Source organism: Anguilla anguilla, chromosome 5 (genome assembly GCF_013347855.1).
Source record: "Anguilla anguilla isolate fAngAng1 chromosome 5, fAngAng1.pri, whole genome shotgun sequence".
Lineage (NCBI taxonomy): Eukaryota > Metazoa > Chordata > Actinopteri > Anguilliformes > Anguillidae > Anguilla > Anguilla anguilla.
Window position 1 is genome coordinate 57,603,796 of NC_049205.1, and position 12,354 is coordinate 57,616,149.

The following is a 12,354-nucleotide window of genomic DNA, read 5'->3' on the forward strand; positions in this document are numbered from 1 at the left end:
CAAGTGTGACTCCCTTTTGAAGTGACACGAAATCTTATGGTGACGTCATCACTGACTGCCACGAGGTGAAGTCTGACCGCAGCACTACTCAGTAAGAGGCACTTTGTATTGAAGTTCATCCGCGCCACCGACACATGACAACAGAATAATTCACAGAATAGTATTAGCGCAAAAGGAGTGCATTCCGTTTTACGGACATGACAGCTGTTCCTTTTTTTGTTGTTGTAAAGATTCAACATTTTTGGACACGTGGATATGTTTTATTTCTCATGTTAGCTAGGTAGGAACGTAGCTAGTTTAAATGTCTTGTTATATGAACCTTACACAGTTTCCCAGAACATCTTAGATTGTATCGATCTCTCCAAATATAGCCAGTTTGTCATTATGTCCAAATTAAAGTCAATCACTAACACGACATGTTTGTGATTTTGATACGTTTATGTCGGTTTGGTTCTATCCAATATCTCATTCTCTTATCTGTATTTCAAATGAAAGACACATGCCACTTGGGCTAGAAACTGTGGGCAATCCCGAGAAACTGAAGTTCTATGGCAGACACGTTGGCTCATTTTTCAATTCAAAACACACAGTGAATGCACGGAATCGCCGAGCCGAAATGGCGTCTTGTTCCACAGACATTCTCAGACCTTGAAGTTGATGAGATGTTCTGTGTAACACTCCGCCTGCGGTAGATGTGCTGAGGCCGGGTGAACCGCCATTTTGAATGTCAGGTTTGTTTCTCCCTCCGTCTCAAAGAGAGAAGATTCAAATTTCTTATTGGTGTCATTACGGCTGGTGAGTATTATTCACATTGAATTGGGGTCAGTTATATACAGCACTGCGTATAAACAACGTCCGCGAGAAGAGCACGTCTGGGCGTTACGGAAAACAATGTCTGCGGGTTTTGGGTCGCTAGCTAACACCGGGGGTTGTCTGTCACGGGAAGGTGTTCGCTGTGTTAAAATTGCAGGTGCTTCTATCATCTCGCTAGCTTGCCGTGAGCCCAGAGGTATTCATATTTTATAGTGGTTTACTAATGAATAATGAACGTGCGATTTGGTATCTAAATGTGCTGTACTGAATATTCTGATGTTTTTACAGAGGTATAACTTTGCTGTGATGAAAATCGATGCCGATATAGGCCTATATGGCTTGCTAGCTAACTTAGCTATTTGGTAGGCAAGTACTAGCAGTAGCTAATATTAGCTAGCTTATTCGCTAGTTCCGGAGAAAAATGAAGTCCTTTGAACGGTAACGTCAGACCTGCGAAGACGTTTTAAATGAGTAAAATGAGATGTGACCAGAAATTGACGGATGTACGTGACATACTAATTACAGCTAGACTAACTAGCCGGTTATTTTGGGGTTGCACCCGAGTTCCATTGCGACGAAACATTAGCTAGTTAGCAAGCCGAGCTAGTCCAGCCAGTTAGCGTTGCGTGTGCAGAACAAGCAAGAACACTCGCAGTTCTGATTTTCTTGTCTTTCGTTAAATTAAGCATAGATATCTAGCTAAACATCAATATAATAAAGGTAAATATCAAGGTTGATCTGTATTTGGGCACCTGTGTCTCAGTGAAAAGTTAGTTAACGAGGTTGATGTTCGCAAGTTTGTTGACTTGTCAACGTTTCATATTTTAACCTCGATCTGGGCCTATTGCAGAGCTCTACGTTCTAACATTTTTTCTAAGGAGCACATGTGCTCCTAAGTAGAAAAATTTAGGAGCGCACTAATGCATCCCAATTCATATTGGCATTCCGTGGGGGAAAATGGAAAGCTGACGAAATGGCACGTTTGGGAAATAGGTGTTCTGTGCCAAGTTACTTTGCGCTTCACCTGAACTAGCCAACGTATTTCTGTGAGCTGTGGTGTCACGAAGTTGTCAGTCTCTTAATAGGCTTGCTACGTATATTTCAGGGTTTTCATAATTTGCATACTCACTAACCTGCTTCGGAGCTGGGCTGACATCCAGGAATGGCGTGAATTGTTAACATTTCTGTCACCAGAATGACCTTCTAATGGGAACCCATCGAAAAAATGCAATATGAAGCAGTTGAGCTTCTAGAAGTAGTGCAAATGTTTTGGCTATCTTCGGTAACCAGTTTCATTTGTCATTGTGTGTCAATGAGCTGAACTAAAATACTGTTTTATATGCCTTTTAAATGATTAGTAGCCAAGTAATATCATATGGCTCTTGGGCACCAATATTGCAGCTTGGAAACATGTTAATATATGCCTTACTATTGTGAAACAGAAACCATCACGGTGATCCTCTTTCATCAACGCCTGTGATGTATGGTGAATTTTAACAGGGGTTTTCGGCTGATTTATCTTAAATAGCAAGTATTCCTTGTAATTGTCCTGCTTGCTAATCAAGGACAAGGCTGGTATATATGGATTCTTGGTTTTGTTACTCAGATTGCGCATATAAAAGATTGTGTCACGGGTGAGATGTGTATGTTTGGGAGTTGCAATGGCAGGCTGTGGGTTTGTGCAGATATAGTTTCTAACGGGGGGGGAAATGCTCAGTTGTAGACAGAGCACTGCTGTCAACATCCCACTGGAATGCGGGAGGCTCTGGCAAGGTGCATTCCTTGGACGATCCCGCGTTGCTTTGGGGGTCTCCTGTGGCAGCTGCTCCTTCATCCGCAGTTGTTGGTCAACTGCAGAGAGGTGGCGTTGTCATTTAATAAATCCTTTCTGTATTTTATGTTTGTGTGCATTGTGTGGTCAAGTCCTGAGATGGGGCTCCACTGTCGTCCCCTTGAGCAGTGTACTTGACCTGAATTTCTCCGGCAAACTTCCGGCTGAGTCGGTGGATAATGTGTGTAAAAGCTGAGCTGCGTAAGTCGCCCGGAGTAAGGGAATCGTGTTGTGTAATGTAATGCCCATAAAAGTGGAATTGTAAGACTTTGCTTAAATGCTCCTGATTTGCTCCGGAGGTAAATTTTCCTTCCTGTGAGCGTAGGCTGTGGCCCATGGCCTCGACCGTGCAGGTTCCAGCCTGGGCTGTTTCATTAGATGTCTGACTGGCGGGTTTGGATGTGTGGACATGTATCGGTAGAGTCTGTGATTTCACAAGGGGTGAGCGGATCTTTTCTAGTCAGGCCTTTTCTGGACTTTCCCTTGTGTTTCCCTTTTTTTTTTTTGGCTCCTGCCTTCGAAAGGCACTTACTGACCTTTATGTTTGTTTTCTTCTTCTTTTGTGTTTGCCACACCAGTTTTCAGGAACTGATTTTTCTCTTGATTTAAAAATTTTTTTTGCATCTCCAGTCGCACCCAAATTTGGACTGTCTAATTTGGAATATGCTCGGATACGCCCAGTGCTGCCGGCTCGGGGGAATGAAGACAATTAGCGGCTCTCCTCGGAAACGGGCGGTGCCAGCCAGCTGCTTCTTTTCACACCAATGGCACGCGCTGCACATGTGCAGAACTGGGACGGAGGGTCACCCAATCGTACGCGAACGCAGAGACCAAGCCACGGCCGCCCGGGTGGCCATCGAACCCCATCTCTACAGCCTTCTCCACCGAACGAACCCTTCCCATATATCCTTCCGGCGACTCGAACCCCATTGGCACAGGCTGGATTCGATCCGAGACCACACTCATGCACCGCAAGTGGGGCTTTTACCCGTGTGAGCCACCCCATAGCTGTGGCCGTGGATGTTTCTCAGTGCAGCGGATACAAATGAACAAGGAAAGGATGCCTAGGAAGGGATTTGAGTCCCCCATTAATCTGGCTGTTGGAGACCTGTATAGAAACAAATGAATGACTAAAAAAAAAACATAACAGATGTGCTTATGAATTTCTGGCCATAATATTAAATGGTTTCCCTTTTCTTTTAGTGGAGAAGTGAACCTTAGTTGGCAGGGTCTGGGCTCAAACCTCTCACATTGATTATGCCAGTTTGTAGCACCTTGACACCAGGTTACTGTTTCTCCAAAGCTCCTGGACTCTGCACAGAAAATGTGCCTCATCAGTGGTTTTGCAGCAGACTGTCAAGGCCCAGAGGAAGCATAACGTTGGCACGGTAACAGGGTATATATGCGACTTACACATCAGAAGTCTTTTACTAATGCAGCTGGGTGAACATCAAGAGTAGCACTGTGCCCAAGTTTTTTTCTTCCTGGATTGGAAAATGCAGAAATTTCTGCACTTTCATTGCTTTTACCAAGTAAAATTACTTTCTGAGCTGGACGTGAAAGCTTAGTCAAACTCGGAATGAGACGTTCTAGCGTAGCACCAAAAAGCTGTGGGATTGGACCTGAAAAATTGGGGTGGGCAGTAATTCCCAGTGAAGACATTTTCAGCATCTCTACAGCTTTCCCTCACCAGAGGAGACTTCCTATATACCAATCTGACGTCTCCGCTTCAGGTCCTGCAGATATTTAAGCATGCCGTTGAATTTGTTAATCATTCTACCATTCTACGATTTGTCTACTTGGGCCTCTACGGTGCTCCCATTTTAGGAGCATTTGGTCCTGAAAATTGATGTGCTAACCAAAAAAAAAAAAAATTATTTAGCAACACATCTGCTAATTGGGATCCATTGGCGTGCTGCTGCACGTAAGCTCCTTGGAAAAAAATGTTATCGTAGAGCGCTGCTACTCCCCCCCCCCCCCCCCAAATCTGGTTGCCATGCTGGGCGTGCTCGCACCTCGTGCCGATCCTCCGGAGATTTCGCTGTTGTGGAAACCCGGGCACTGTGCGCAGTGGGCGGAGTTAAGCGTACGGCATCAGTTCAGCTCGGGCTTCTCACTGGTCTGTGTGCTGTCTGCAGTTTGATTCACTGGCAGGTAACCGTGGAGGTGGCACTGAGCCCTGTTTGAACATTAGTGAAGGGTTGGGTTTGGGCGGTGGGAGGAGCCCGTGGGTTCTCTTGGTGAATATTACCTATTAAAAGCTGTGGGAAGTCAGGCTGGGGATTACTTACTCATTATGCGTTAAAGGCACTAGGGTGCTTTTTTCTGTGGTTTTTGTCCCTTATTAACCAAAAGCGCTGGAGGTTGATTTAGGCGGCTCAGTAATTCGGGGGGTCAGAAATCCCCCCCCCCCCAGCACAGCAGTGCTGGTGAACAGTGGGCTTATTGTGCTGGGAGGGTAAGTGAGGCTGTGCAGGCCGGTCTTGCCGGTCGTGCGTGATGGAGGCCGTCGCTCCTGCAGCCGCTCTCCTGGGCGAGCGCGTCTCCCACCTCGCTGCCGTCCGGCGTCCGTGCTCGACCTGCCGAAACGGCGGAAAGCTCCGGAGCATTTCGGGCCCCTGGGCCTGGGTAAAAAAGGGAGGACGTCCCCTTCCTCCTGATAAAAAGAGAACCACGTTGGTGTAAATAGACACTTGTGGCCCAATGATGTGTTCTGCTCCAAGGGTCCGCTCGCGGGATGCGTTTCACTGTTTGTGTGCGTTTGCGAGCCACTGCTTGGGCACTGATGCAGAGCAGACCCGGATAATTGGAGCTTGTAAGACGTTAGCCAGGTATCCTGTCTGCCGTTAGCAGGTAGCCTAATGGGGGCACGGACAGCATTGGCTTTCTTTTGAAATGCAGGCCACTGTTTCTTTCTCTTTTTTTTTTTTTTTGTTTTTTTGTCATCACCAAAGGGTGTGAGTTGCGTGAGTCATACAATGCAAATCAGCGCTCGTTTGAGCTTCGCTGTTTGGAGCCAGAAGGACATTAATTGCAGCGGTTGGTTTCATTCTCATTTTTTTGCGTTGTGGGGAGGGTAGCTGTTAGACTCGCGGCTCGGCACTTTTACTGTTTAAACCACTCTGCTTTACGAGCGGACATGGCCAAAACATTCAGCAGATGCTGGAAGATGAAAGAAGACCAGGTTAACACTTAGTATATGGCTGGACCTAGCACACGTGATCCGGCCGACCAATGGTGTAACTTCATCACTCAGTCAGTCAGTCAGCCAGCCACTCACAGACATTCACGTTTGTAGGGCTGGCCCCGCTGTTGCCGTCCAGCCAAAAACTGTTCGTGAACTCACCACTTTTTCTTTATGATGAGTAATGGTACATAATTCTTGAATGACGAATGTGTTGCGGATCTGCTGCTCAACGTTTGATGCATTTACTTTTGACCTTTTTTTCACAGCAGCCTTTGGCATAGCTGATATGACCATTTTTTGCTTTGTACTTGTACTCTTTCAGATTCGTTCCAGTGCAGATAAGTGAAATACTGTTGTAGATTTCTCCAAAATATTTGTTTCGAGTATGTTGAATTTATGGTTTTGAAAAGGGTTACCAGGCTTACTGTATACAAACCTTAAGTTCTGTTTGGCATACAGTTGTGTAAAGTAAGTTTTATTTCTGAGTGGACGGGCTTAGTTTTTATAAAGATCGGCTTTGTTGGTGAACTTTGGTGCATTAACAGTTTTGCATAGTTGGTGCTTATTGTTGCACATTTAAGTAAACTGGGTAACATGCATTTAACACACTCCAGTGAAGACTAAAGATGATGGACGCATAATTTCAGAAAACCTCCCTCTTGTCATGCATTACCCACCTAACCAGTTTAAAGGAAATGAGGCTAAGCCGTGCAGATATTATTGCACACACAAAGTCCTCTCCCCAGTGTGTCACAGTGCATTACACAGCTACTGCTGACCCCAGCTGAGCTGTTCCACCCTAAAGCAGCCGTCTCATTGGTCAAGGCCTGACCTATAACCCCTCTCAAGTTTCTTCAAGATTTTCTTGCTGAGTGTTTGTGTTGTAGCGCTGACTATAAGGTACATTGACCTTTTGCAGTATATATTTGCATGTGCATGTAAAAAATGAGACCGAAGCTTTCAGAATAAATGGAAAGCGTCTTATAGCCTACATGTTGAATTTTCTTATGGTAGTGTAGCCTATGTTTACAGTGTTATACCATGTTGGTTGAATTTTGTGTGGATAAATTATTGTCAAAAAAAAAAATTAGCCAGATGGATTGCCTGCCAGCCATACCTGGCTAATTTAACAGGGTGTAGCGTACATTTCTTGTGACTTTCCAGGGGTGAGTTCAGGTGGTCAGGTCAGAGGTGCTGATGGGAGAAGAGAGTTGGGCTAAGTGAGAAGGGTCTTTAACATTCTGACGTATACAGTTTTTGTCAAGGTGGGGGAGACTGGTCTCCATTTTGGAAAAGGCTCACGTAAACGGGGAAAGCATTAGTTTAAGACAGGGCTGCCCAACCCTGTTCCTCGAGATCTACTGTCCTGTAGGTTTTCATTCCAGCCCTAACAAAGAGCACCTCATTCAACAGCAAGAGATCTGCACTAAGCTGCTAATTAGTAGAGTGAGGTGTGCCAGATTGGGGTTGAAATGAAAGCGTACTGGACGGATGTTTTCCACTGAAAAAAGTGCAGCTCAACTTTGTCGTACAGTGTGATTGGATGGTTTATAAATGTAAGCAAATGGTCAGGAGTTCGGCGTCTCGTTTCCAAGGAGACAACCGAACCCTCCTTGGAGGCCTTTGCCAAAGTATGAATGGCAGTTTCTCTCGATGCCTTCTTTTTTGTCGCTTTTTGTCAAAAGTGTCCGAGGATAAATTGGGCTTTATCCGGTCTCCTGCGAATTAACATCTTAATCATGTTTTAGCATGGTATCTATGGTGAAGTGGTCACTGTTTGAAAGCTGTGCTTGTTTTTCCCGAATGCTGAGGAGTGTTTCAGGGACATCATTATCTTCAGTGTTCATTACATTCCATTAAATTAATTTAGTAGATGCTCTAATCCAGAGTGACTTACGTTGTAAGAGGAGGTAATTGCATTCACCTGACCAGTGAGTGTACACGAGAGCTATCAGCAGTCCTGTTATTTTGTGCCTGTGCTAGGTTTATAATTGGCAGAGCTTTGGATAAAGTGAAGTGTATTTATACGATGTACCCACATTATCCCCTGATAATAGTGGTGGTGAACATCCAGTTTGGGATATATTGGACACTCTTTCCACTGGCATGATATCAAACTATATTTACCCCATCAGCACAGGAGTTACCCCCCGTATTTACCCCATCAGCACAGGAGTTACCCCCTGTATTTACCCCATCAGCACAGGAGTTACCCCCTGTATTTATCAGCACAGGAGTTACCCCCTGTATTTACCCCATCAGCACAGGAGTTACCCCCTGTGCTTACCCCATCAGCACAAGAGTTACCCCCTGTGCTTACCCCATCAGCACAAGAGTTACCCCCTGTATTTACCCCATCAGCACAGGAGTTACCCCCTGTATTTACCCCATCAGCACAGGAGTTACCCCCTGTATTTACCCCATCAGCACAGGAGTTACCCCCTGTATTTACCCCACCAGCACAGGAGTTACCCCCTGTATTTACCCCATCAGCACAGGAGTTACCCCCTGTATTTACCCCATCAGCACAGGAGTTACCCCCTGTATTTACCCCACCAGCACAGGAGTTACCCCCTGTATTTACCCCATCAGCACAGGAGTTACCCCCTGTATTTACCCCATCAGCACAGGAGTTACCCCCTGTATTTACCCCATCAGCACAGGAGTTACCCCCTGTATTTACCCCATCAGCACAGGAGTTACCCCCTGTATTTACCCCATCAGCACAGGAGTTACCCCCTGTATTTACCCCATCAGCACAGGAGTTACCCCCTGTATTTACCCACATTAGCACAGGAGTTACCCCCTGTGTTTACCCCATCAGCACAGGAGTTACCCCCTGTATTTACCCCATCAGCACAGGAGTTACCCCCTGTATTTACCCCATCAGCACAGGAGTTACCCCCTGTATTTACCCCATCAGCACAGGAGTTACCCCCTGTATTTACCCCATCAGCACAGGAGTTACCCCCTGTATTTACCCACATTAGCACAGGACTTACCCCCTGTATTTACCCCATCAGCACAGGAGTTACCCCCTGTATTTACCCCATCAGCACAGGAGTTACCCCCTGTATTTACCCCATCAGCACAGGAGTTACCCCCTGTGTTTACCCACATTAGCGCAGTTGGAGTTAGTGAGTGTTTGGGTAGGCTATGTGTAAGCTGTCAACCTGCTACAGTAATGTATAGATGGGAGGCACTGATCTAGGATGCTGCTGAAAATGTTGAATTAATGAATCATGGGAAGGTAGATGAGCTTCAAAATCAAAATACTTTTGTGTTCCTCACAAGCCCACAATGAGAACTTTTTCCATAGCCAGTCAGTAGGAAATCTAAGGTGTCTTTTAAAATGAGGTTTTTCAGCCAAATTAGTTCAGTTGCTTCCCTTGATGTCGTAGAATGAATATCATATATTTCTGGAAGAAATTATTTGAACAGTTCTATTACTGATATAGAAAGTGCTCATTTTTGGTTATAGTTTTGGGTTATAGTTGTGCCTGGTTATCTTGGTAGCTAGCCAACCAGCTACAGTCTGCTCTGGGTCACCTTTCCCCATTCAAAAAAAAAAGAAAAAACAATCGTAAGTCTCCTTTCCACTTTACTGTCTATGACAAGACTTTTCTGCTGCGCCCATTAGATGAATATTTGTGCACCTGAATGGGGTGTGTCCAATAAGATTACATTGTGCCTTGCCCAAAAAAGTGCATATTTCTTCTCTGCAGCCACTGAGTCATAGCTACGGACTCGTCTTACGGCGGCTAGTTTTGTGTTCTGAGCCAACGGATCAATTTTCAGGGCACGCGATGTGACTGTGCCTTCAGAACGATTACTACACAGAAATGATGAATTCACTGACTTACCAGTATCTGTTGTTAAAAAAAATAAAAAATTAAGCTTTTAGCATTTTATCCTGATGGATACTAAATTATCCAACCTCTGAAGAAAAAAAATTGTACAATGTATGCACAAGAAGCCTTGGCTCTTTAATACCGAGGTGTGCTTTTGGTAATGGAAGGGCCTGTGCAGTTACTGTGATGTAGGAACATGTTTCTGGGTGGATGACCGGCAGATTTAACACAGCGGAGCATTGTTGAAGCCAGTGTTCCGTGACCAGGCTGACGGGTGGCTGCCTGCCGGTCCATCTGCATTGTTTTGTCTGAATGCCTTCGCTCCGGCCCCTTCTGGAGAACACGGCGTGCCCGAGTCGGGCCCCGGCTCTTACTGTGCGGTAGCAAGTAGGCTATATTGGCGCGTGCTAACGGACAGGAGAGCGACGCTTCCTTAGGATGGAAGCCACAAAGCCCCTCCTGTTCCTTTCTTGTTCTCTCTCTCTCTCTCTCTCTCTCTCTCTCTCTCTCTCTCTCTCTCTCTCTCTCTCTCTCACTCTCTCTCTCACTCACTCATTCTCTCCTGTCTTGTTTGGTCTCTCTCTCTCTGTCTGTCTCTATATCTCTCTCTCATTCTCTCCTGTCTTGTTCTGTCTCTCTCTCGTTCTCTCCTGTCTCATTTTTTCTCTCTCTCTCTCTCGCTGTCTGTCTCTCTTTATCTCTCTCTCTCTCCATACCTGCAAACTAGTCGCTTTTTGGGTGAAATTCGCTGTTTTGATCCGTGTAGATCCGATGAGTTTTTGAAATTGGGGGGTGGGGGGGCGGGGGGTAACTGTTACACCACCGCCGTTTGTGGTGTTCACTCGCTGGGTGACGCTGTCATAAAATTTTCCCCGACCGTGAAGACTGCCTTACTTGTTTACATTTTGGACAGATGTGGCTCGTGGGTAAATCTATCGCTGTTTCCGTCACAGCACTTTCGACACAAGCAATATTGGAAGCGCTATCCTAAAATTTCTTCTTACTGTGAAGAGTGCCTGACCCGCAACCATAGTAACGTGTTAACACTAAATTTTATGACAGCGCAACCCTTTTGAAAGTCACGTTAAACAAGCAGAACGCCATCAGGGATGTTTAACAAATCTACCAAGTATTTTAATAATGGATTTGCAGGCGTGGATTTTGAATTATTTCTATTTTCTTGTAGACCATTAAGAGCAATGGAGAAAAGCCAACGTCCTAATTTTCAAATTGTCTGTACCCACCGCTTACAGCAAAGTGCTAGTTAGTTTTGGCTGGACCGCAATAGCGGGGCAGTCCTCAAAACCATATACCATATACCATTAAAAAAAAAAATTTTTAAGTGCCCTGAACTGATGTCCCCCTTACATTACTTTTGGGCATGCCCCCGGACCCCCCTAGGGAGTTCACATCTTTTTCACCTTTTTCACCCCTGATGAGTTTGCAGGTCTGTCTCTCATTCTCTCCTGTCTTCTCTCTCTCTCTCTCTCTCTCTCTCTCTCTCTCTCTCTCTCTTTCTCTTTCTCTCTGTCTCTCTCTCTCTCCCCTCGCTGCACTGAGCCGCCAGCCGTAGTAAGGCTCCTTGCTTGTTTTTGCACCTGGTCTCTGTTATGGAACTCCGAGGCTGGTTGCCAGGCCGATGCGAACCTTCATTTACCGAACACTGCATTGTCATAACCGAGGATTCGGCTCAGCCTTTCCTTTCAGCTGTGCAAGTCAGGACAGCCTTTCTTCCTTCCTTTATCCTTTTCTGCTCAGCTCCAGTTGTTTTTGAGCGCGTGTTGCCTTGGAAGAGCCGTCACTTTACTTTTTAAAGTCAAATGAGTAACGTCCTGAGGCTGGGGTGTGTGTGTGTCTGTGTGTCTGTGTCTGTGTGTGTGTGTGTGTGTGTTCTGGGTGCTTCTGGAAGCAGGAGTTCAGTGGTGCGAACATGGGCAGAATTTGGCCTTTCCTGTCGAGTGTGGCACCCGTTGGGGTGTCAGTGTCGAAACTTCCTGCTCCCCTGTTGCTTGTCCGTATTGGGTCACTATTCATTTAGCTTCTGTTTTTCCTCTCTCTGGGGCTGCTCAGTGATGTGGGCTTCCTGGAAGGGCCCTGATTCGTCTCTGCCGTGGACCAATCATTGCCCGTTAAGCTTTGGAAACGCCCGCCGTTGTGCTAGTTTACTCATTGTTGAACTCTCTGCCTAAACGGCTGCTTTTGCTAACTTTTTGCAATTTTGCTGCGTGCCTTTAATGCCATGTTCCATCTGGGGGTGTCCTGAAATCAGCTTTTGTGACCCTGGCCTCTGCCTGCCCCCCCACCCCCCCAGGCTTGTGAGTGTGAGTTAAAGTTCACAGCATTTTTTTTTTTTTTTTAAACCATGGTCTACTCTGATGCCGCATTTGCTTGCATTTATGGGCCACTTGTTCCGCTGCCACCCGCCCCCCTCAGCAGGAGCGTAGAATACGTTTGTAAATAGCGTGACCTTGTGCTTGCAGTAAAGGCAGAAGCTAACGGCTTCGGGGGCTTGGGAATGGCCATAAAGACTGGAAAGTGTAGCAGCGTCACACAGAAAAAAACTGAGAAAAACGCCATTGTTCTGGAGTTGAAGTGACCTGTTGTAAGATGGTATTACCTCGAGGTGCAGTTCCTCCAAAAAATTCATAAAACGGGATTTAAGAACCGCGAAG

At 45.8% G+C, this 12,354-nt stretch overlaps 1 protein-coding gene across 3 annotated transcripts in view; it reads left to right on the top strand.

Annotated features, from left to right (window-relative positions):
• Nucleotides 1–643: 643 nt before the first annotated feature.
• Nucleotides 644–12,354, top strand: part of LOC118227354 (AP-1 complex subunit gamma-1) — a 35,237-nt gene continuing 23,526 nt past the window's right edge. Inside the window, exon 1 of one of the 3 annotated variants that reach the window (XM_035417720.1) lies at nt 644–795. The gene's annotated coding sequence lies outside the window, so the exon portion shown is untranslated. Of the gene's footprint in view, nt 796–888; nt 1,010–12,354 lie in introns of those variants that run through there. The other 2 variants (XM_035417722.1, XM_035417721.1) reach the window with 2 other exon arrangements.